General features: G+C 44.7%; 1 pseudogene; it reads right to left on the bottom strand.

Moving 5' to 3' along the window:
* LOC136503041 (disease resistance protein RGA5-like) overlaps positions 1-24,181 on the bottom strand; it is a 34,785-nt pseudogene extending 10,604 nt beyond the window's left edge.
* Between the last annotated feature and the right edge of the window lie 332 nt (positions 24,182-24,513).

The raw sequence follows: 24,513 nt of genomic DNA, 5'->3' as shown, positions 1-24,513 counted from the left end.
CCTAATGACACCTACAATAAACAAATAACCCTAATGACCAAAATAACTAGAAACCAAACTAACCTAACATGTTCAGCACATAAAACAGTTAAACAACAATACACTCAATCATCCTAAGCCGTACATTTTGCAAATGCAAACACAAATATATCAAAACACAATACAACCATGATTCCACATGATTAGGGACAATGTAAGCACATCTACGCGGATAGAATGGAGGAGGGGAGGGACCATTACCTCGAGGAAGCTTCGGGAGACAAGATCCGGGCACCGGGGGTCGATTTTGGAGGTTAGAGTTTCGTGGGGGCCGTGGGGGATTTGGGAGCCGGCGGTCTTCAGAATTTGGGAGCCGTGGGGGAATGGAGGAGGGGAGGGAAGAAGAAGAAGGGGGCCTCGGCCTAAAGGGACCAGACCTCGGCGTTGAGTCGGGCCACGCCGAGGTCTGCAGGCTCGGCGTTAAGTGACCCAACGCCGAGCTTCTGAGCCACCGTGCTTTGTTGGGCCGCCTGAGCCATGCTCCGGATGGGGCAGTAGCTCGGCGCGCAGTCCAACCGCGTCGAGGTTGGGCACTTGGCGTCGGCGGACACGACGCCGACATCTCGGACCCACGCGCCACCGTGTCGACGACGACCCCGGTCGTCCGTGACGTGGCAATACCTCGGCGTCGAGTGACACGACGCCGAACCTCATATCTCAGCGTCATGTGCTAAGACGCCTAAAAATGGTCTATTTTTAGAAAATGTTTTGGCGTAGGTATTTTTCTAAAAATTGTTTTCAAAAGAGACCAAAATACGAAAATTTCACATTATAAGCAGGCGCCGGAGCTGCCTAGGTGGCTCCCAGTCCTCCCACACAGCGGATCCCGGCTGTTTCGACCATTGAGAATAAAGCGCTAGTTCCTGGAGTTTCTGAAGATTGCAAAGAGACTGCACCAATGCATTTTGCAAACTCTCATCTAGTACCTCAGAGAAGGTGATTGTGACCACCTTCAGCATCGTCAGCTTTCCATGCTCTACCACTAGGCCCTCGGTGGCACTCCGGCCAACTACGGTCTTTAACTGTAGCTCCTCCAGGGATGTTAGATTCCCCATCCTGTCTATTGGGAACTTTTTGAACCCCATAGCTTCTAGGCACATCAGCTGTGTAAGTGAACAAACAACCGGTGGCAGTTCGTCTAGCCCAATATCGACTAATATCAGTGCCTGTAGAGACTTCAGATGCCCGATTTCCTTAGGAAGCTCATCAGCAGCCGTGAAAGATATATATAAGTACTTGAGATGCAACAACCTCCCTAGATGCTTTAGGCAGATCGGAACGTAGCTTTTTTCTATATTTAGCACACGACAAACTATGAGGCTATGAAGTGGGACCATAATCTCGATCTTACTATCTAAAATGTTAAGTGACCTCCATACCTCTAGCATGTCCATTGTGTCTTCATCGAAGCGCTGCGCCTGCTGGTTTCAGACAGCCAACCGGCGTACCTTGCTATCCGAATGGGGCATGCTGATTTTGTTCTCTTTTTAAACTGTTCCAAGATGAATGTTGCTCCTTGCTGTCCAAAACCATAACAAAGTTTTCATCTCTAGACAACTTACTGATGAGATAAAAAACAATATCATGAATACGGAATGCTTGTGTAACCCAATAGTATTTGTCATCTATGGGTTGGATCATGCTTCTATTGACAAACTCCTTGAAATATCTTTCTCCAACCTCAAATAGGCTACCCTCCTCTTTATCAAGATGGACAAATCCTTCACCTATCCACATACATATTATACCGTTTGTATCAAGGATACAGTCTTCCGGAAATATGCTTAGATGCAGTAAACATGGCTTTAGATAAGAAGGTAGATCATAGTAGCTATATGACAGTATCTTTGTTGTATTATCTGCATTCCCAAAACCAATTGAGTCATACATCTTTGACCAGTCCTCACGTGGTCTTTCAACCAATAAACTAGCTATTGCAATGATAGACAAGGGTATACCACCACATTTATCTATGATTTTTCTAGACAATTCACCTGATACACCATCAAGACTTTCCCCTTCCTGGCTTTGTATTCTTTTGTAGAATAATTTCTCATAGTTTCCATCAGAAAGAGGTTCTAGTTTGTAAACCTCTCCTGCTTTTGTGGCAACCTCAAAATTATGAGTAGTCATGATGACTCTACTTCCACAATTATTGTCCTTCAAGGCATATCTGATCGCTTTCCACGATAAAACATCCCATATGTCATCAACAACGATGAAGTACCTACAATTGACACAAGTGTTGGAAAACTAGGGGTTTCCAGCAGGTGGGGTACGAAAGACCTTCACCCATCCGGGTGCTATGGGCGAAGGTATGTGAGATGGAAGGTGGACCGTCTGCGGCCCACGGCCCGGCACCGCTGCCCTTCAGGAAGCTCCTTGACCCTCTGAGCCTTCGTCTGGGGCGGCCTTCGCCCGTATTTGCGCGCCGGCTCTCCGCAGCCTTCGCTGATGCCGCCAGAGCCTTCACCACCGATGGCCTCCGGGCGCCTTCGGTCCGGTCGCCTGTTGGTATTTATTAACTTGCCACTTGTTTAATAGTCACCTATTATAAACCTATATCTCCTAGCACGACTTTACTAGGTTGTCATCCTAGTGATGATGCCAGAGATGCTTGTTGACATTTTTTAGCATTACTACTAGAAAAATACTAAGTAGTTCTTTATCATTTTATGTGACTAGAAAGAATAAATATAAATATATATATATAAGGAATGGATCTGTAAGTGCACAGATAATTATACCATTATAGCATTTTATCCAAGAGTAATCCAGGTATCGTTATTTATATTTTTACCATTGGAAAGGTCTAGCATGGACATGTATTGATAACTGATACTATTAAAGGAGAAGTAAACCATAATCAATATTCTACTCATAATAGGGGTAAGTCATAGGATAAGATATATGATAGTATTGATCAATGATAATGATAAATCACTTAGAGTACTCCTTTCTATGGCATTAGCATGGCCAGGTAGAATATCAGAGAAATAATTACTAAGTCATTCTTAATTACAAGTCAAAGCATACATTGATTAGTGCAATTACACTTAGTAATCATTGCTAAGATCATCGTCATATCTACACATAAGGGATATTACTAAGGAAGATTAAGAACAGAGCTTGCCCTTCCTTCGTAGCCGAATCCTACGTGCGCCTATATTCGGGGAGTGGACTACAAAGGACTCAATGGGAGTGTCACATCCGCAATCTATCACATCACCTAGAACATAGGGTGTATCCGCAGGTAAACAACGTATAAGCACTACGCTTACACAATGTCGACCACCCACCCATGGTATCTTAGAGTGAGCGCTATATGAACTTATGCATAAATATAATGATAATCTAACTATACTAAGCATATAATCAAAGTAGATGATGAACATTATAACGAAGAACATGAATAAGATGAATATTGATATTGTCATAACAATTGTAACTAGCATATAAAAGTAATGGAGTACAAAAGAGAGGGGTACAAAGATTATACTGAACCACGCTATTGACACGATCGGGAATCCAAGCGAAGCCTGCTTGCCTCTCTCTAGACCTAGCCTAACTAGCTATGCTCTAGAATATGGTAGAGCTCTGAGGATAATTAGGGTTTCTGTCTTCTCAAATGACTTGATGACTAGGGTTCATGCCTGAGGGGTGGCAGGAGCTGGTATATAGAGGCCGGAGCGTCCAACGTGAGCCCTTGGATCAAACCGACTTAAGCAACGACGTAGATGCAACCTAGAAGGCAGTGGAGAACCGACATAATAATGAGGGGCTGATAGGTGGAACCCAGGGGCCGGGCGGCCTACAGGTGTGGCCGACTGGCCCACATGTTAGCCTCTCATCCCCTGCTTTGGTGTGGAGCCCTCCTGAGTCCTCTAGAACCTTCTGGTGTCTGTTTCGCGGTGGATAAGCGCAATTAAATCTGACTTGTATGTCCATTTTGATGGTTTTCTAGATAAACCCTGCAGAAAATACAGATTCACCAAAACTCGTGGAATTTGTTAGGTTAAACCCTTAAACCTTCGTTGGTGATTATATTTATGCCCTTATTGATGGTTTAAAAATGGTCGTTAACTACCATCAACAATTCCCCCAATCTTAACCTTTGCTAGTCTTTTAGTAAAGCTAAACTTAGTAAATAGATTAGGAGTTCAAGGATTTTGAGAACATTGATGCAAGTCCTCAAAAGTACACATGCGTTCAAACAAGAATTCTCCTTCGGATTAGAATAAACTGAACTGGCTTTCAAACTTACCCATATCACCTTCAACAATGGGGCTTCTCAGCCTTCACTCAGGTCTTGAGCAATTGAAAGACAGAACAATCAAGTCAAGCACTATATCTTAAGTTCTTTGCTCAACCATTATTCTAGAGTTTTTATGAGTTTCAAAATAAAACTCAGAGCTTCTATTGTATGACACTCTCAAGCCTCTCAACATATGTGGTATTTGTGGATCCTTACCAAGGCAATAGCGATGTTATGTCTTTCTCTTCCTACAACTAAGGTTTATGTGGAGCTCATAGGAATGGAAAAAGCATACAAGAGCATACTTGCAATACATATATTGTAAAATCAAACCTTGGATCTAAAGAGAGTTGAGTCATATAATCAAATCAAGATGTGCATGTGTATGGACATATGTGGTGGATATATATGGTGGCTAACATAATTCTATTATGCTTCTTGAAAACATATCTCTCTTTTGAAACTTAGAAACAACTTTACAAGAAAACATGAGCTATCTTATTCATCTCTTCTTTTTAGGCGGGCATCTAAGTACCCATTGTTTTAAATCTCTCGGACACTTGTCCATTTTTTTTCTCATCATAATTTTTTTCTTCTTCTCTTTTTTTATGAATAACTTTTGCATAGCCACATACATCCTTTCTACAACAAAATTTTTAAGAGATAGCAATAAGAACTTGGAGCATTTATTTGGTGGAAATCCTATAGGGCATATTTTTGGTGTTTACTCCTAGTGTAGGAGCATAATATTTTTGGGTGGATCTAGATGGATGGCATGTTGCTGCGCCTACCCCTAGTGTACGAGTAGTGCATATGTAGGTGGTGTGTATGTGATCTTGATTTTAAGAGCATGGCAAACCTCTCATAAGGGTCAACAAATCTTGACTAAACTCAATGCAATGCAAGAAGCATATATATGAGTGGAAGTTTTCCTAATCTAAATATCATATATAGCTCTAGTAGGAATTTAAGCTTTATCATACAGGAGCTCATCATGTAGGATTTTTATGTTCTTCAAAAGATAAATCTCCAGAAGTTTGGTATCACTTGGAACAAGATAAACAGTAGCTTAAACTTTCTCATATCATATCCATCAATTACCTAGACTTAGATCAAGCATATGTCTCCCACAAGTTTCAAGTTCAGAGCAAATTCTTATATCTAAACAGTCTCATCCAAAACTCAGGAGAATTCAAGGCTGAAAACTAGGTACTTGAAAGAAATTACGATAGGGCAACTATTCATCATTTCCATTGCAAGAGATTATCATCAGAGTTTTTTTATTTAGCTCCTAAAAATAGAAAACTAGACACACAGTTTTATTTTGTTTTCATAATTTAAGATCACACCTTAATATATATAACTAGCTACGATAAATTTTTATTTTGCTTTTAGTTTGTTATGCATCTTTTTATTTCTTTAGCAAATATGAAGCACACTTAAAAATAGTAAAACCAAAAGAGAAAGGAATACTTAGCTGGATACATGGGGGATGCTCCTCCCTCAAGCTAGATGTTGTCGTGGTCTTTCTTATCCATCCAGAAGTAGGGTTCCTTGTGCAGTGAGCGTAGCGACAGTTTGGGAAAATGTACTTCAGATGGATGGCTTTATTCTTGATCATCCTGCAAAATACTCCAACAAGAACACCCAAAACTCATGGCACAGATTAGGATACGGGGTTAGTGGTCAGCCATTCAGAGATTTATTGTCTTTGAGGGTTTAGACAGATTTTCTAATTGACAAAGTTCTAGCAGGATGTCTATTCAATATTTTTGGATTTTCTTATTTATATGATATAGAAAATATGTATGCATGATATTTTTATTTTTATGTCACCACGATGAATATTCCCTTGGGCTTTTACACACCGAGAAAATTTTTCACATGGGGCTTAAAGTTTTATGATGCAATGATAATGCAGTAATGAAACTTTTTATCTTCCTGTTCTAAATGCAATGCTAATGCAGAAAAGTAAATATGCTAATGTGAAAAGTAATTCATGCAATACTAAAAGTAAATATGGATAACTACCGATATTACCTCACGGCCAAGATTTAGAGTTTTAAGTCCTCTAGATAGGACTCTTTTCCTATCTTGTTCATTCCTTGGGTGCATCAGTCGGTCTCAGGGATGGAGACCCTAATGGTTGCACCTCTTGTAACTCAGGTAGCGATGTTACCTTTTCTTTACATACCTATTTGGTCTATGGACTTGATTTTGGCGGAGCGGACTCATCTTTTACAACTTCTCCAGGTTCCTCATCTTCCTTCCATTCATTCTCTAGGGGTTGATTCTTTTAGTTTCGGGATGATCGACGTCTCCTCCTAGAGAGGGATTTCTTCGGCTGCTCATAAGTGGTACAACTATTGAAATAATAGCATACCTTTTCTCTAGGGAATTGAAAGTGGTCTTGTCTAGATCTAACATAGATGATCGCGTTGGTGGTGTTGAGGAACAGTCTTCCAAGAATGATGGGTGTATCATATTCTTCTTCTCCCATGTCTAGAACCATGAAGTCGGCAAGGACATAGTGATCATGTATCCTTACCATGATATCTTTGGCTATTCCCTTCGGAAATCTGATTGATTGGTCCACCATCTGTAATTGCATATATGTAGGGAACAGAGGTTTATTACCGAATAAGTATTCATACGTTACCTTAGACATTATATTGACACCCGATCCAATATCGCAGAATGTCTTATGGAATATTCTTTGTCCAATGGTATACTCGATCATGGGTACACCTGGATCATCCTTCTTAGCAAGGAATGGTGAAGCAAGGAGGTGGTCATACTCTGATCGGAGTGTGTTGATCATATTGACTAATTCTTCTTGTGACTGCCTGGCTTTGTTCTTTCTCCTTCTCCTGTTATTTTTCTTCTTGGTCACTGTTGTCTCTTCGGGCATCTATGGTGTTTGCGGATGTCCACGAGATTGCAAGATACGATTCTTGAAAGAAATCTTCTCCTTTCTATCCTTGATCGTGAAGCAGATTTTGGCACTGTCCACGTAGATGATGGCTTTTGTGGTGCTTAAGAAAGGTCGGCCCAAAATAATGGGTGCCCTTACATCTCCACCAGTTTCCAAAACCACAAACTCTACGGAAACATATAATTGTCCCACTCTAATAACAGCATCTTCAAGAACTCCCTTGGGATAACAGTGACTGATCTGGAAGCTGCAAACGCATATTTGTGTACAACAAAGTATCTCCATTAGATCATAAATTACCTTTGGTATGATGTTGACACTTGCTCTGAAGTCACAGATAGCTTCTTGGAAAATATGAGCTCTAATGGTGATGGGGATGACAGGTCTTCCTAGATCGCTCTTCTTTTCTGGCAAGGTATAATCTATCCACCTTCCCATTGATGATTGTATATAGTAATATGCTACATTGTGAATATCGACAAGATTTGCTATTTCTAGATCTTCTGATTGCCCTGAAATCTTACCTTTGTCGGACGGAGGAACAATAGCTGCCAGCTAAGCTATTTGTGATTGCACCATGTTGATGAGAGCAGGCTTGAGCTCGAATCCATTATCTCCAACATTGGCTATCGGTCTAGTACGGATGTTAGCCATAGTTGGAGCAAAGAATTCACGGAGAGTCCTATTAGCCATAGCTTCAAATTCTGGTGTTGTGCTTTGCCTTATATGGTTATCTTTCGACTTTAAAGCTGGAACCATCTTCAGTTTAGCTCTAGTCCTTCTGATTAATGCTTATGGATCTTCAACGTAATTTGTCGGAAGGTCAAAACTAGTCATACATTACCCAGCATAAGATACACAAGTAGACAAAACAGGGGTAATCCTGTTTGAGCAGAGGTTAATGGTTTTCCTCGATCACATCAATAAGTATAAGTTTATCAATACTTCCTTTGCTACTAGAATAATACTAAGTAGTTCTTTATCATTTTATGGTTTTCTTCGATCCCTAGTGATGATGCCAGAGATGCTTGTTGATATTTGTTAGCATTACTACTAGAATAATACTAAGTAGTTCTTTATCATTTTATGTGACTAGAAAGAATAAATATAAATATATATATGAAAGGAATGGGTCTGCAAGCGCACAGATAATTATACCATTGTAGCATTTTATCCGAGAGTATTTCAGGTATCATTATTTATATTTTTACCATTGGGAAGGTCTAGCATGGACATGTATTGATAACTGATACTATTGAAGCAAAAGTAAACCATAAGCAATATTCTACTCATAACAGGGGTAAGTCATAGGATAAGATATATGATAGTATTGATCAATGATAATGATAAATCACTCAGAGTACTCCTTTCGATGGCATTAGCATGGTCAGGTAGAATATTAGAGAAATAATTCCTAAGTCATTCTTAATTACAAGTCAAAGCATACATTGATTAGTGCAATTACACCTAGTAATCATTGCTAAGATCATCATCATATCTACACATAAGGGATATTACTAAGGAAGATTATGAATAGAGCTTGCCCTTCCTTCGTAGATGAATCCTATGTGCGCCTATATTTGGGGAGTGGACTACAAAGGACTCAATGGGAGTGTCATATCCGCGATCTACCACATGACCCAAAATATAGGGTGTATCCGCAGGTAAACAACATATAAGCACTACGCTTACATAATGTCGATCACACACCCATGGTACCTTAGAGTGAGCACTATATGAACTTCTGCATAAATATAATGATAATCTAACTATACTAAGTATATAATCAAAGTAGACGATGAACATTGTAATGAAGAACATGAATAAGATGAATACTGATATTGTCATAACAATTGCAACTAGCATATAAAAGTAATAGAGTACAAAAGAGAGAGGGGTACAAAGATTATACTGAACCACGCTCTTGACACGATCGGGAATCCAAGCGAAGCCTGCTTGCCTCCCTCTAGACCTAGCCTAACTAGCTATGCTCTAGAATATGGTAGAGCTCTGAGGATAATTAGGGTTTCTGTCTTCTCAAATGACTTGATGACTAGGGTTCATGCCTAAGGGGTGGTAGGGACTGGTATATAGAGGCCGGAGCGTCCAACGTGAGCCCTTGGATCAAACCGACTTAAGCAACGACGTAGATGTAACCTAAGAGGCAGTGGAGAACCGACATAATAATGAGGGGCTGACAAGTGGAACCTAGGGGCCAGGCAGCCTATAGGTGGGGCTGAATGGCCCCACATGTCAGCCTCTCATCCCCCGTTTCGGTGTGGAGCCCTCTTGAGTCCTCTAGAACCTTCTGGTGTCTATTTCACGGTGGACAAGCGCAATTAAATCTAACATGTAGGTCCACTTTGATAGTTTTGTAGATAAACCCTGTAGAAAATATAGATTCACCAAAACTCATGGAATTTGTTAGGTTAAACCCTTAAACCTTTGTTGGTGGTTGTATTTATACCCTTATCAATGGTTTAAAAATGGTCGTTAACTATCGACAACATCGCCAGAGCCTCCGCCTTAGACCTCCTCTGGGCCCCTTCGCCGCAGCCTCTGGTCCTCCGCCCTGATTGGCCGATCAGGTGGAGGTTGCCATCTTCTTTCCTTGCACATCATCCACAAAATTTGTTGACCGTTAGCTCTTGTTACTGCTCTGGTTCCTGGCCTCCATGACTCATAACCGTGTCCCAACAGTCCTTAGGTTCTGAGGCGTGGAGGCTCTTGCCCATGTGACATGCGGAGGCCTTCCCCTAGTGCACCTAAATCAGACCATTGCGCTGCTGACGTGTCGCTATTTGATTTGCTGCGAGGGCTGCGGAGCCATCGTGCTTTGAACGAGCGTGACCGTTGGTCCCGCAATTCAAAGCATCGTGACGGGGGCTATATAAGGGGTGGTGGGTGGAGGCTCCCCCTGTCGCTTTCCTAGTCATCACTTTCACTCCTACCACCCCCTACGCTACTACTCTCTGCTCTGCTTTCACGCAGTTGGTTTTTACCTTCGCTCCACTGCTTGGTTGCTTCTATGTTTCTAGAATTGGCTAAGCCTGTCAACCCTCCTCTGGGTCGGACTTCCTTCTTTGGCCCATATCGATGCCTTCTTAGTGTTAGGCCTAGCAGGTGGTCCGCATGGTTTGAGGAGTGCATGATTGCTAGTGTGGAGGCTTTAGGAATTGAGGAGGATCTTTTGGGAGTTGAGGCTTCTGTCGCAGATTTGATCACCACTAAAGAGGCAGAGGCCATGGCCGGCACCTCCAAGACATGGGATTTTGGGCCTGCACTTATGACCAATGAAAGGATCAAGATGCCCAAGAGGAGGGTGAATTGGGCTAATTCAAAATTTCTTACAATAATTAAGCCCTACACTTAGCCCATTTCACCCCCTTGTGCCTAGAAGTGTTTCTATTATTCTATTGCATAAAGAGTTTTGCACCCTAGGTTCCAATCCTACCCTAGCATGGCAATTCTAGGAATATAAAGACATGAATTGAATTGCTCAAATGTTAATGCTCAAAGTAAAGAGAGGAAGAGAAACACGTTGATGTTTTTCTAAGGTATCAAAGAGTCGCCACTCTCCACTAGTCCTCGTTGGAGCACCCTCACAAGGGTGTAGCTCCCCTTGATCTATGCAAGGATCAAGTGCTCCCTACGGGCTGATTCTTTGACACTCTGTCGCAGTGAATCGCCCACAACCGCTCACACCATGACTTGGGCCATCCACAAGCTCCACCGGATGATCACCAAGTTCTACCGGATGATCACCAAGTTCTTAATCACCACCAAGCCGTCTAGGTGATGGCGATCACCAAGAGTAACAAGCACAAACTCTCACTTGACCAAGACAAGCCTAATGAGAAGGGTGGATGCATACTTGCTACTCCCTATGCACTAATGAGGTCCTTAATCTTGGATTATCAAATCTCAATAACCCCACTAGGCTTTTGCTCTCTTCTCACTCCAAAGGTGTTTCTCAGCTAAACATATGGGCAAGAGAGCTAAGTTGGATGAGTAGGAGAAGTATTTATACTCCCCACTTCAAAACATACCCGTTGGGGTCCAACTCAGCACATTTCAGGGTGACCGGACGCTCAGGTCAAAGTGACCAAATGTGTCCGGTCAGTAGCCAATGGCTACATGATGCTAGCACAATTATCAAAGACTGAACTCTGATTAGCGTCTGGTCACCACCCATCTGACACGTCTGGTTAGAAATTTCCTTCTTTGGATGCTTACTGTTGTTGATCGGACGCTACCTCTAGTGCATCAGGTCATAATGTCCTCAACGTCCGGTTGAAAAGCAAACCCTAGCAACGCGAGCTAACACTAACCGGATGCGGCATTTGTGAGTCCGGTCCAACATCCGGTCGACGAAGACACCCTAGCTGTGCGAGCTAACACTAACCAGACATGGAACCTGTGCGTCTAGTTCAGCGTCCGGTCATCATCCAAGTCTCCATTCACCTTAAATTTTACCAACTTTGTGAACGACATCGACTTCAACTGATCTATGGGCTGTCCTTGAGCTATCTAGTGCTAAGTTTAACAAGTGTGCACCACACCTAAACCATTAGACTTATCTAGGTCAAGCTACTAGTTCATACCCCCTTTAATAGTACAGCCAAAGGAAAAGAAACAAAGTCTTAAACTACTCTAAGTGTCTCTCCAACGCCAAATGACATTTAGAAGTAGTCTGTCCTTAATCTTATCATCCATCCTTTGAAAACCGAAGCAATTTCCATCGACAGGGGCATGAAAACCATAATTGCCCAATCAATCACCATTACCATGACCTAACTCAAGTTGCCTCTGCAAAATACACGTTAGTCATAGTAATGTTGTGTAGTCATTAATCACCAAAACCCAACTAGGGGCCTAGATGCTTTCAACCAAGGATATGATCGAGGACTTGCGGCAATTGGGCTGCTTCGGAGATGCTAAGGTGAAGCCTCTAGAGGGGGAGACGATTCCTAAGCTGAAGGCTGCTGATGCCATGGTGTTTAGGGATTTCTTCCTCTGCGGCCTTCGCTTTTCAGCGACACGCTTCCTTCGCCAGGTGTTGGAAGCGTTCGAGGTACAACTTCACCATCTAATGCCCAACAAGATAGTTACCCTGAGTAAGTTTTGTTGGGCGTGCCTATCTTATGGGGCATGCCTGTCTATGAGTACTATGAGCTCTAGCGCCAGCCCAAGCGAGTTAGCAAAGATCAACTGGTGGCGTAGTATGGGAGCTATGCTTTTATGCCGCGAAGGGCCCAGAGGGCCAAAAAGTTAGAGATCTCCTTCGCCCAGAAGGACAAATGGTCAAAGGATTGGATGCAATATTTGTTCTACATGAGGACCGGAGGCATGACATCTACTGGCTCAGATGGAAAGAAGAACACCCACTACCCTCCATCATGACTTCAATGAGGCCTTTGACCTAAGGAACCCTAGGTCCGAGGACTGAAGATGTTCATGAATCATGTGACAAGGCCTTCGCACTAGCCTACCGGTACTCTAGAGGTCGTGACTTGGTTGAGGAGATGGTGGTGGCTAACTATTGGCCCCTCAAAAGGAACAGGCCCACTATGACCATAGAGATGGTTAGCCTACCTGTGTTCAGTGAAGGTGTCGGAGTTCCTTTTCCGCACTTTGGCTTTGAGAAGAAGGAGGGTCGTGCTGCGAAGAAGGTGGTGAAGTCTGCCGAGGCAGGGGCACGTGAGATACTGGGCGAGATGTCCAATAGAGAGTATCTGGCGTGTCGAGCCATCGATATCTAGCGTGTTGGGCCATCGCTGGGACGATGCCCTGGCTTAATAGGGTCTTTGAAGAATATGGGATCTACCACGAGGAACATGATGTTCCTGCAAAGGTGGATAAGTCCATCGAGGACAAATCAAGGAAGGCCATTGCCAAGAATACAACTGCCATGGTGGAGGCGAGAAAGAGGAAGGTTGCTACCACACCCAAGGTTATTATCAAGAGGCAGAAGACCTAGGCTGCTTCAGCTACTGCCTCTGCCGATGCATCCACGGCTGCCTCCGCCAATGATGATGAGGAGGTTGCTAAGAACATTGGCGGAGGCTCTGGCTCCGCTGCTGCTAGAACAGTAGGTGAGTGCTCTACTGCCTCCTTGGATCTTGGTGACGATGATTTGGTGGATACCATGCTCCAAGGTATGCACAGCGTCTTTGTTGTTGAACCCTCTGCCGTGGCGCCTATACCCGGCATTCTGGGTGATGAGAGTTCTGGCTCTGAGGGCGATGGTGCTGGTGATGGCGATGCTTCTCTGCCTAGAGAGAGGGAGGCCACTGGCACTGGCCTTCGCCGGCCTACGACCGGTCTCAACGAGGTGTCCGAGGACGAGGCAAAGGCGAGCTCTCTAGTTGCTTCACCTCAGGGCGTGGGGTTTGAGGCCACCGGTCATCCCACCGAGGGTGCTGGATGCTCGGGCAGCGTCCTGAGTCGGTCTTAGTAATTTACCTTTTAGCTTTGCTTTCGCTTTAGTACTTAAGATTTCTTATTTTATGGGGACTTGTTTTTATTCCTCTAGGGGGATTGACGGAGGCCCTTGGGCAAGCTAATGGAAACCCTGCCGACCCTTCGGGCACGAACCTCGCCCGGATTGGCTTGGGAGCCCCTCCGAGGCCTCCGCTTGGGGGTCCAACTCCTCATCCATCTGGTGCTGGCTTGGATGGCGGCGAAGGTTACTTTTCATGTCTTGCTTTTCGCTTCTGCATTATTTTTGTTTTCGGAGGCTCCACGCCGCCGTTGCCTTCGGAGCCTTCGGCCTTCAGCATCTTCTCCTGGTTGAAGGCCAACTTCACGAAGCTCCCTGACTTTTTTGGAGATGCTGTGGATTTTGGAGCTTTGGTCTCTGCCACAAATCTTTCCAAGATGTTAGCGCAAGATGGCTGCCCGCACATGAGGGGTGTGAAGGAGAGGGATCTTGCGGGCCCAGCCGACGTCGGAACGACCTCACACAATATCCTGAGGTCGGGCCGCCATTTCATGAAGTCGTTCTAGGTGAGGTTTGGTTGGGCGGAGGCTCGCTCCATGGCAGAGGCATGCCGAGCCGAGGTTAGTTTTTTTGTTTATAATTTGTTTGTTTTTTGTCTTCAGTTTTTTACTTCTTGCTCGCTGTCTTTGAATCTTGGTGTTATTTTTTGTAGGAGTTGCTAAAGAAGGAGGCTGCATGTGGAGCTGCTGGTGCGCGATCTTCGTCGGCTATGGAGGCGCTGGCTCCAAAAGCTCCCTCTCCGAGAGCCCATGACTGCTCCTGCTGATCCAAAGGTGTAGTGTAGGTTTTAGTTTTCTTTTAGGTTTAGTCAAAGGCGATGCGCCATAGTTGTGTATGTTTAGGCCTAAATTGTTAACTTGTCCTGCGTAGGTCTCCTTCGCTAGGACTGTGCAGGACGTGCCCCCTGTTACTATGTACCGGGATGGTATTTATGTAAATGGTGAATTATGGCAATATTGGCGGGAAACTTTTTCCCACCGTTCTGTTCACGATATGTTTACCTTTGTGAAATATGATATTGACAATGAGCATGCAGAGTTTACCAGATCCCTGGCTTGGCGAGGACGTCGTCCTTAGTTTTTTGTTAACTTGTTTGGTTGGCCTTCACATCTTTGTACTTGTTATTTGGGAGGACTTAGCACCCTCTCTTTTTATGTTGCTGCCTTCGGGCTTTTGTACAATTGCGCTTGTAATGCGCTACTGTTGTAATTGTATATGTTTTGTAATAAACTTTCCTTTGGTTGCTTAACTGCGTATTTCTTCTTACAAGGTGTTCTTATTAAGATTTTTGAGCAAGCCAAAGGGTTACATTTTCTTGCGCCTTGATTTCTCTTCTCGCCTTCGCTTCTTTCTTTTCTGACCGACGTTGAATACGAGTATGTGCTTTAGCATGAAGGATCTAGGGGGTTGGTTTTTGATGTTGGGCGTCTTGTGGAGGCTCTGGCACATCGTAGCGAAGGAACTTAGGTGCACCTGTTTGATCTTGCTGATGCTGCGAAGGCTTTGGCACAATTCCAGCATTCATCGGAGATGCTAGCTTTAATTTTTGCTGATTCTCAAGATGCTACAGAGAAATTTGGGCAAGCAACAGAGGTCGAAGAAGCATTTCTTGGACACTGGCCCCGCTTGCGCCTAGATTTTCTTTCTTTTGCCTTCGGCTATGCTGGAGCAGCTGTGCTCCCATTGAACATGGTTGATGTCGGGTTGCTTTTGCCTTCGGGTGCGGGGGGTGTTACGAGCCTTCGTGCAATACCCTCCCGCAACCTCTAACACTGACTGACTGATGCCAACTTTTCTTACTCCGGGCCATGCGAAGGCTTTACGACATCAGTTGGACAATGTGTACAACCTGAATGTGGCCTTCGCTGGGCAACGCGAGCTGTAGGATTTACGAGTCTTCACGTGAAACCTCTTGGTCCCTCGTTCTTAAAGAAACTCCGGACTCCATCTTTTCTCTATGTTGTCTCTATAGTGTGCTATCTTTTGGCTAGTTGGTTTCCCCTCTGGATCTCTTCTGGGGAAGTGGCATGGAAATGCACTGACTGGATCTATTGTGGTGGCGGGGTGGCGAGCTTTATAGCCTGCCGATTGTATGTTTTTAATAACTCTTGGTGTTTGGCCAGTATTTATTGCTTGGATATGTTTTAAAGTTGAGATTTCCCTATACCTGGCGTATCCTCTGGTCTTTACTATTATTGTACTTTGGCTATTAATTTTGGCGATTAACTGAAGCTTGTTGGCGATAAGCCTCTCTCCGATGCCTACGCCAAGGGTAGGTCTTTGTCGGGTTAGTTTTGGCCTTTTTGGCCAGTCTGATAAATCCCTAAAGCCAGAGTATGGACAGGTCTTTGTCAAGGTTGCTGGCTAATTTAGCCGAGGAGGTCGTTCCATGCTTTAGAGCCCTCGTCTAAAGCCTTGGAGGGTCTTCTGTTGTAATTCTGTCGTCGAATATTGTGGCTGCGTTGCTAGCCACTTTCGACCTTCGCCTTTTGTGTTGTTTTGTTTTCTTTTTGGGGGATTCCTCTTTATATTTTAGAGGTTTTTACAAGGAACTTGCCTCATTAAAAACTCACCTCCGCTAGGAGCCCCTTTTTTGAGGAAAAGAGTGCAAGCCCTTTTGCATGAAAAGTAAAAATGTGAAAAATAAAAAACTTGGTGACCTTCGCTTATAGTTCCGCGGAGGCCACCTTTTTATAGTTAGATGTAAACCCTATGCAAACTGTCGATGTTCTAGGTGTGCATTGTTTTCTTGCCTTCGCCGTCGGTCAGGTGGAATGACCGGGTCTTCTGGCGGCCTTCGCCAAGTAAGGGCCTTCCCATTTTGGTTGGAGCTTTCCAACATTTTTAGCATTAGGTCTTCTTCTGATGACTAGGTCGCCATCTTGTATGCTTTTCCTGATCACTTTGCCGTCTCTCCATTTTCTAGTTTGGTGTTGATATTTTGAATGTTTTCAACTGCTTCCAGTCTTGTACCCTCAATTGTTTCTTTGGAGTACTCTTCATCTTTTGTGAGTGCCTGCTTTATGACACGGAGGCTTAGATGCCTGGCTTCTTCAGGCAGCATTGCTTCTTCATCATACAAGAGTTTGAATGGTGTGAAACCTGTTGCTCTAGAGGCTCTAGTGTTATGGGACCACACTACCTTCGGCATTTCCTCTACCCATTTGCCTTTGCGAATGTTGAATAAAGTTTTAGCTATTATCGAGAATATCACCCTGTTAGCCCTTTCTACTACGTCGTTTGATTCCATGTGGTAAACTGAGGCGAAGGCAACCTTGGTACCTATACTTTTACAAAATTCTTTAAAGTTGTCCGAGTCGAACTATTTTCCATTGTCAACTGTTAGGGTTCTTGGTACTCCAACTCTGCAGATTATGTTCCACCAGAAGAACTTTTTTACTGTTTCTGATGTAATTTTGGCAAGTGGCTTGGCCTCGACCCACCTTGTAAAATATTCTATGGCTACTACTGCAAACTTGTTCCCCCTTGCGTTGGTGGTAGTGGCCCAACCAGGTCCATCCCCCATCTTTGGAGGGGCCAAGTGGGTGGGATGAGAGTGCAGCAGCCGAAGGTTTTAACTGGTGTGGGGAGGTGCTCTAGCATGCTTGGCATGTCTTGACAATCTCTTATGCATCCTTAATGTGGGTAGGCCAATAGAATCCTTGCCTGATGGCCTTCGCAGATAGTGCCCTCAGACCGATATGTGAGCCACAAGAACCTGAGTGAATTTCTTGTAGGAGATTTTTGCCTTCACTTTGAGATATGCACTTGAGCAGCGGTTGGACAACGCCTTTTTGTATAGTGTTTCTTCTACCAGTGTATAGTTTCTTGCTCTTGCTGCCATTCTAGCTGTGCTCACTTTGTCCTCTGTGTGATGCACGTTGTTGATGCAATCAATGATCAATTACCTCCAGTCTTTAGACTCAGTGACTAAGATTGTTTTGAATGCCTTCATCGTGGCCTGTGTTGCTGGTAATCGCAGTACTTGATAAAAGGCTTCATTTGGTATGGGAAAGTTGTTTGCTGCCACCTTCACTAGTTCATCTGCTTCAGCATTTTCTTCTCTTGGTATGTACTGCAAGGTGAATCCCTAGAACCTCCGCTTGAGAGCCCTTACTACAGCCAGGTACTTGGTTAGTTCTGGTTCCCGTGCCATGTATTGTTTTCAACTTGTCTTGCTACAACTTGGGAGTCTATTTTTGCTAGCAGTGTTCTTGCTCCTAATGCCTTTGCCTTGTTGAGGCCCAGTACCAAACCTTCGTATTCTACTATATTGTTTGTTGCTTTGAATTCCAACCTTGCTGCGTACTTCGTGCGGATGCCAGATGGTGCTATCAAAATGGTGAAGGCTCCAGCACCTAGATGTCCCCAAGCCTCATCTATGTAGTGTGTCTAGATTTGGGGCTAGGGCTGCAGGGGTTGTTGAGCCGAAGGTGTCCTGTCTGTCATAAAATCTACCAATGCCTGCGACTTAATTGTTGTTCTTGATGTATAATTGATCTCGAACTGGGATAGCTCCGTTGCCCATTTCCCTATTATTCCAGAGGCTTCTTTGTTGCAAATTATGTCCCCTAGCGGTTGCAAAGATGGTACTATGAATTCATGTGCTTGGAAATAGAGCTTCAATTTTCTTGAGGAGATCAGCACCGAATATGCTACTTTTTCAATCTTTGTGTAGTTCAGCTTTGCTCCTGATAGGACTTCTGAGATGTAGTAGACCGGTTGCTGAATGATCTTCTACTCTTCTTTTTCTTGGACAAGCACCCCACTGACCGCATGGTTGGAGGCTGCAACATATAACAGCAATGGTGCTTTCGGATCCAGCACTGTTACCATGAGCTTGGTGGTCAAATATTTTTGAGCTGCTAGAAAGCCTTTGATTATTCTGGCCCCCATTCTACTTTATCTCTGCCTCTTAAGGCTTTGAAGAAAGGGAGGCTGCGTTCTGCTGGCTTTGAGATGAATCTGTTTAGTGTTGCTATTCTTTCAGTGAGTTTTTGGACTTCCTTCTTGGTTGATGGTTCCACCATTGAAATTATGGCCTTTGTTTCATCTAGGTTGGCTTTTATGCCTTTAGTCCCTATGATGTACCCGAGCACTTTGCCTCTGCTTGCACCAAAGACACACTTTTCTGGGTTGAGTTTCAGCCTGGCTCCTCTTAGGTTGGTGAAGGTTTCCTTTAAGTCTGCTACATGGTCTCCTTCGTTCTTGCTCAACACCACAATATCATCAACATAAACTATGATGTTTTTCTGCATCTAAGGGCCGAGGACTGCCTTCATCATCCTAGCGAAGGGTGGCCCAGTGTTTTTCAGTCCCTCAGGCATTCTTGTGTAACAATAAGTTCTGAAGGGGGTAGTGAAGCTTGTTTTCTCCTCATATTTTTTTGAGCCAGATCTAGTGGTATCCTAAGAAGCAATCCAGGAGAGAGAAACACTTGCATCCTGCTGCTTTTTCAATGGAGGTGTCTATTCTTGGCAGTGGGAATGGATCTTTCTTGCAAGCTTTGTTTAGATCTATGAAATATATGCACATTCTCATCTTTACATTTTTCTTTGGCACCAGTACTACATTCACTAGCCATTCTGGGTACTTGACCTTTTTGATAACGTTTGTGTTTAACAACCTCTGAACTTTGGCTTTTGCTGCTAGAATTCTCTCCTCTAACATTTTCCTTTGTCGCTGCTTCTTTGGTTTTATTGTGGGGTTGATATCAAGGGAGTGTTGTACAGTGTCCCTGCTGACCCCTTTTAGGTCGGAGGCTGACCAGGCGAAGACGTCTTTGTTTCTGGCTAAGGTTTCTAAGAGCTCTGCTTCCTCTTCTACTGACAGGTTGTCTCTGATTGTGACTTTCCTGTTTGGGACTGCATCTTCGAGTGGGACTGTCTTTGTTTTTTCTTGTTCCTTAAGATTTGTTTTCCCTTTCGGCATGTCTAGAGGCTCTGTTGAATTAGCTCTAGTTGCTTCGACGGAATTGATGCTACGTTGAGATTTGTAGATGGCTCTTTCTATGTTTCTTGCTTCCTTCTGGCTACCGTGAACTATGATGATTCCGTGTAAGGCAGGCATTTTCATACATAGATAACCCATATGAATGGCTGTGTTGAATTTGTTTGCAAACCCTCTTCCAAAGATGGCATTGTAGGGGTAGTAGAGATCTACTACGATGAATGTTACATATTCTGTTCTTGCGTTTTCTTGACCTTCGAGGGAGACAGGGAGGGATATTTTTTCTAATGCATCTATCCTCTTGCCTCCAAAGCTAATTAGTGGAGAGTCCAAAGGCTGCAACTGACTCCTGCTCAGCTTCATCTGGTCAAAGGTGTTTACGAAGATTATATCTATAGAGCTTTTGGAATCTATGAGAACCCTATTGATTTGCCATCCAGCAATGTTGGCCTTGATTACCAAGGTGTTGGTGTGAGGGTAGCTCTCCAGCTGCAAATCTTGTTCTGAAAAGGTGATTGGCATCTTCGACCAATCTGTGTAACGCACTGGGCCTTGAACTTCTATGTTGTTGACCAACCTAAGGTGATCCTTCTTATGTTTCTTAGTATGGAATTCCATAGAGGAGCCTCCGGCTATAGGTAGTATCATGCCAATGGTTGGAAGGGGCGTATGTGGGTTGAGCTGGTTCTCTAGGTTAGGTTCATTTTTGGGTGTTGCGAGCTGTGTTGCTGGTGGCGGAGGCAATACCTTTAGCTGTCTATTATGTATTTGGGATGGCTGGTTGGTCTCAATGAATGTTATGTGCGGAGGCCTTGGGTTTATGTAAGTGAGGTTGGCCTCCGCCCGTTGGTTATTAATCGGCCCCTATTGTTGGGTATCTAGTCTCCATGCAGGTAGGAAGTTTGGATAGTAGGCAGTGGCTAAAGTGGACGGGTGAATTTGAGTGGAGTTTAGTCTTGGGTATATTGGGCAATATTGTTGTTGAGATGTTGCGAAGGTATGGTTCACCTCTCTAGGGGGTATTGAGGTGGAGGCTATGGGTTTGCTCTGCTCTTGATCCTTTCTTAGGTCTCCTTGGCGTCTGGGCAGTCCCTGGTTATGTGCCTTTTGTTTTCTCCGTGAAAGAAACAATACTGCCTTCGCTGCCTTTGATTTTGGTTTCTGTTCTAATTCCTCCCTTGGCTATTTCCCTTGCCTTCAGATTATCTTAGGGCTGTGTTGTTTTGGCCTGCCTTCGCTGGTTGTTGCCCCTACTGGCTGCTTCCCTGTTGTTCTATGTTGAAAACTTGCTGGTTTTGCGCTTGCTGCACTTGCGGCTGGCCTAGGTTTCTGCTACCCTTCTGGGTGTTTCTGTTTTTGCTCTGGAACTACTTCCTTTGCTTTTGTTCTTCTAGTCTTCTACGGAGGTCATTGCCAAATCTACAATACTTCTCAAATTTGTTGTAGAGGTCTTCGATGGTCCGGGGCTTTTCCCTGGCTAGATGAGCTACAAATGGACCTATGCGAAGGCCTTTGATTGCCGCCTCTATAGCAGCGTCCTCTGGGACATTTGGTGCCTTTGCCTTTATTTGCACTAATTTCTAGAAGTAGTCCTTTAGGGCTTCTCCTTGACTCTGCTTGCATTGAAACAGGTCCATGGAAGTCAAGGATTCACTTGTGAAACCCTTGAAATTTGCTAAGATTTTGTCGTAGAGGTCTCCCCATGAATAGATAGAACTTGGCCTTAGCATTGAATGTCGTGCTAGCGCGTCACCTTTTGCTGCGATGACGAAGGACTTGGCCAGCACTGCTTCATTTCCACCAGCGGAGGCTACCGCTGCCTCAAAGCTCATGATAAATTATCGTGGGTCTGATCTTCCATCGAACTTGGGCAGGGTGATGGGTTTGTAAGAGGGGGGCCAGGGTGAGCTCTGGATGCCTTCGAATAGTGGTGATTTAGGATTGATGGTTCTGTGGGTTTGTGGTGAAGTGTAGGGTGTGCCGAAGGTTGGTTGTGCTATGGAACGTGGCGGGGGGTTGGGTTGGCTTTGGTTTGCTGAGTGAGGTTGGTTGGCGGTGTTGAAGTCGGGTTGAGAAGGTTGTATGCTTTGTATTTCAGCCTATAATACGACTAGCTGCTACCTGATTTCGGCTACCTGGGCTGATGCTTGGGCTACTCGTTGGCTCGCGGCGAAGGCTGCTGCGACCCTATCTCTTTCTTGTTGCATGCTCTGCAACTGGGCCTGCAACTGTTGACGTTCTTGCTCCAGAGTGGCACTTGGGGCTTGCTGCTCCTCGAATACCGGAGGCTGGTCTTCGACCGCGTTCTGTTCTTCAGCTTGATCTTCTTAGGCTGTGGCGTAAGTGTTGCGGGCGTTACGTCTGGGTCGCCCTCTCGTCGAGGTCTTTGCAGGAACCCTGGCTGAGGCTGCTCCTTTTCTTGCCATCGTGGGTCTTGCTTGACCAACACGCGGTGGGCGCCAATGTTGGAAAACTAGGGGTTTCCAGCAAGTGGGGTACGAAATACCTTCGCCCAGCCGGGTGCTATGGGCGAAGGTATGTGAGATGGAAGGTAGGCCTGGGCTCAATTAGGGTTTCATTAATGTATTCACCAACCTCCCCTTGTACAGAGTTTGGGTTCCCCTTTTATAGGGCATTGCTGCTAAGGTTACTCTTTATAATTATGCCTTTTGACAGTTACAGTACATCCTCGGAATATCCCTACATTAACACAAACCGCTAAGGGTAATTTGGGTGCCTTCTTCTCCGACCGCCTTTTCTTGATGGGCCGCAACCGTGAGTCCGTCTGCGGTCTATGGCCCGGCACTGCCGCCCTTCAGGAAGTTCCTTGACCCTCTGAGCCTTCGTCTAGGGCGGCCTTTGCCCGTATTTGCGCGCCGGCTCTCCGCAGCCTTCGCGGATGCCGCCAGAGCCTTCACCACCGACGACCTCCGGGCGCCTTCGGTCCAGTCGCCAGAGCCTCCGCCTCGGACCTCCGCCGGGCCCCTTCGTCGCAGCCTCTGGTCCTCCGCCCCGGTCGGCCGATCAGGCGGAGGTTGCCGTCTTCTTTCCCTGCACATCATCCACAAAATTTGTTGACCGTCAGCTCTCGTTACTGCTCCGGTTCCTGGCCTCCGCGGCTCATAACCATGTCCCAACAACATGAATGTAGAGCTATGAATAATTTGGCAAATTAAGTCTGTATAGAGTATCCATATAAACCAGACGCAAGACAACATGAACATGGTTCTATAGTAAGGAAAAACTGCAACCCGCTCCAAGGGAGAGGAGTATTTGTTAATTAATTTTAATTTGTGCAATAACTTAAAGATCCAATCTATTAATTTTGGAAATTCCATAGATTATTCTAAATGTTTGGCAGCAAATTCGATTAACATTTCACTGAAATTGAAATTATTGTTCGTAATCGATTTCACTGAATGCCTAGGCCTAGGGCTTGGTGTAAAATAGGAATGTACAAACCGCCCACACTCTACTAGTGAACAAAAACAGTTGAGCTGAACTGAACAAAGAATGACATGGACATACCTCTTTTGTTCTAAAAATTCATGCAGTTCGTTTCCAAATTGCTCTATATCCCATCTGGCCATGTCAACTTGCTTATACTTCTTATCGAGTTCCACTAACATCTTCTCAAATGTCCTAGTCAGATTAAGAGTCCTACCAACGGAAATAAAAGCAGAACAGCCGAATTGTTTCTTAAGCATATCATGCACTATTTTGGCTAGAGTAGTCTTACCCAATCCTCCCACCTCGACTATAGACACTATCTTCAGGCTCTGCTCAGACGCATGACCATGAGCATCATCTTCTATAGACAGCATCTTGATGACTTTGTCCCTTGACTCCTCGATACCAACCACATCTGACTCTTTCTTGTATAGATTGATGACACGGGGTCGACGCCGTTGCTCGTGGCAAGATCAGCTCCTGCGCCTCTAACTGTGTACTTGGCACAGAGCTCAGCCAGCTCGTTGGAGAGTTTCTTGATGTCTTTAATCTTGTCAGAGATCTGATGGCGATGCTTGACCTTCTTCACCGCAGCGGTGGCCTTGCCAAGGATCTTCTTGAAGACTTTGGCATCGGTTGTGGTGGCTGCAGACTTGACACCATCAGCCACACGCAGTGTGAAGTCGTCGACAACGTCCTCCATGTCGTACGACAGCTCCCGGACCTGCCGTGCCCAGAGCTTGTCCACCTCACTGAGCTGCTCCGGTGGAACCTGAGATGAGTCCTTCAGGGAGGCTTTCATCATCAAAAGCTCCTTGGAGAGGGACTCGCCAGGAGCAGCTCGCCCAGCTTGGGGGCCAAGCCGGCCATAGCCCCCAAGGCGAGCTCCATGCTCAGCTCGATCGTCCTTGGTCATACCCACTCTTGCTCCGTTGCTATTGCTTGCTTGGTACTACATGCTAGTTGGCCAGTTGAGTGCAGGGCAACAAATGGCAAGATGCTATGTGAGGAGAACGATTAGAGGCTCACTGCTCATTTATTGGAGCAGCTTCAAGGATGGGCAACTTCGTTAGCAGAGTTACAATGCTTATCTTTTGACGAGCTGGTGCGGACCGGAAGCGAAGACGTTGAGTGTGACAAGGGAGCAGGTGGTTTAATTTTAAACTTTGATTCGTGGATAGTGACTTTGTAAAGCGTGTTAAGAAATGAACCATTGGAGGAGTCCATGTAAAGCGTGACTCTGTCATGTATTGTTAATTTCTTCCTTGTTTCTCTCTCTCTCTCTCTCTCTCTCTCTCTCTCTCTCTCTCTCTCTCTCCTACCCAATCCTTCAAACGTAAATCATGGGGCTATTGACTGGTTCTTGATCTTCAATTTTCCTTT

This window comes from Miscanthus floridulus, chromosome 14 (assembly GCF_019320115.1).
Source record: "Miscanthus floridulus cultivar M001 chromosome 14, ASM1932011v1, whole genome shotgun sequence".
Classification (NCBI taxonomy): Eukaryota; Viridiplantae; Streptophyta; class Magnoliopsida; order Poales; family Poaceae; genus Miscanthus; species Miscanthus floridulus.
Note: the sequence above shows the minus strand (reverse complement) of the source record. Positions and strands in the feature narration are given on the sequence as shown.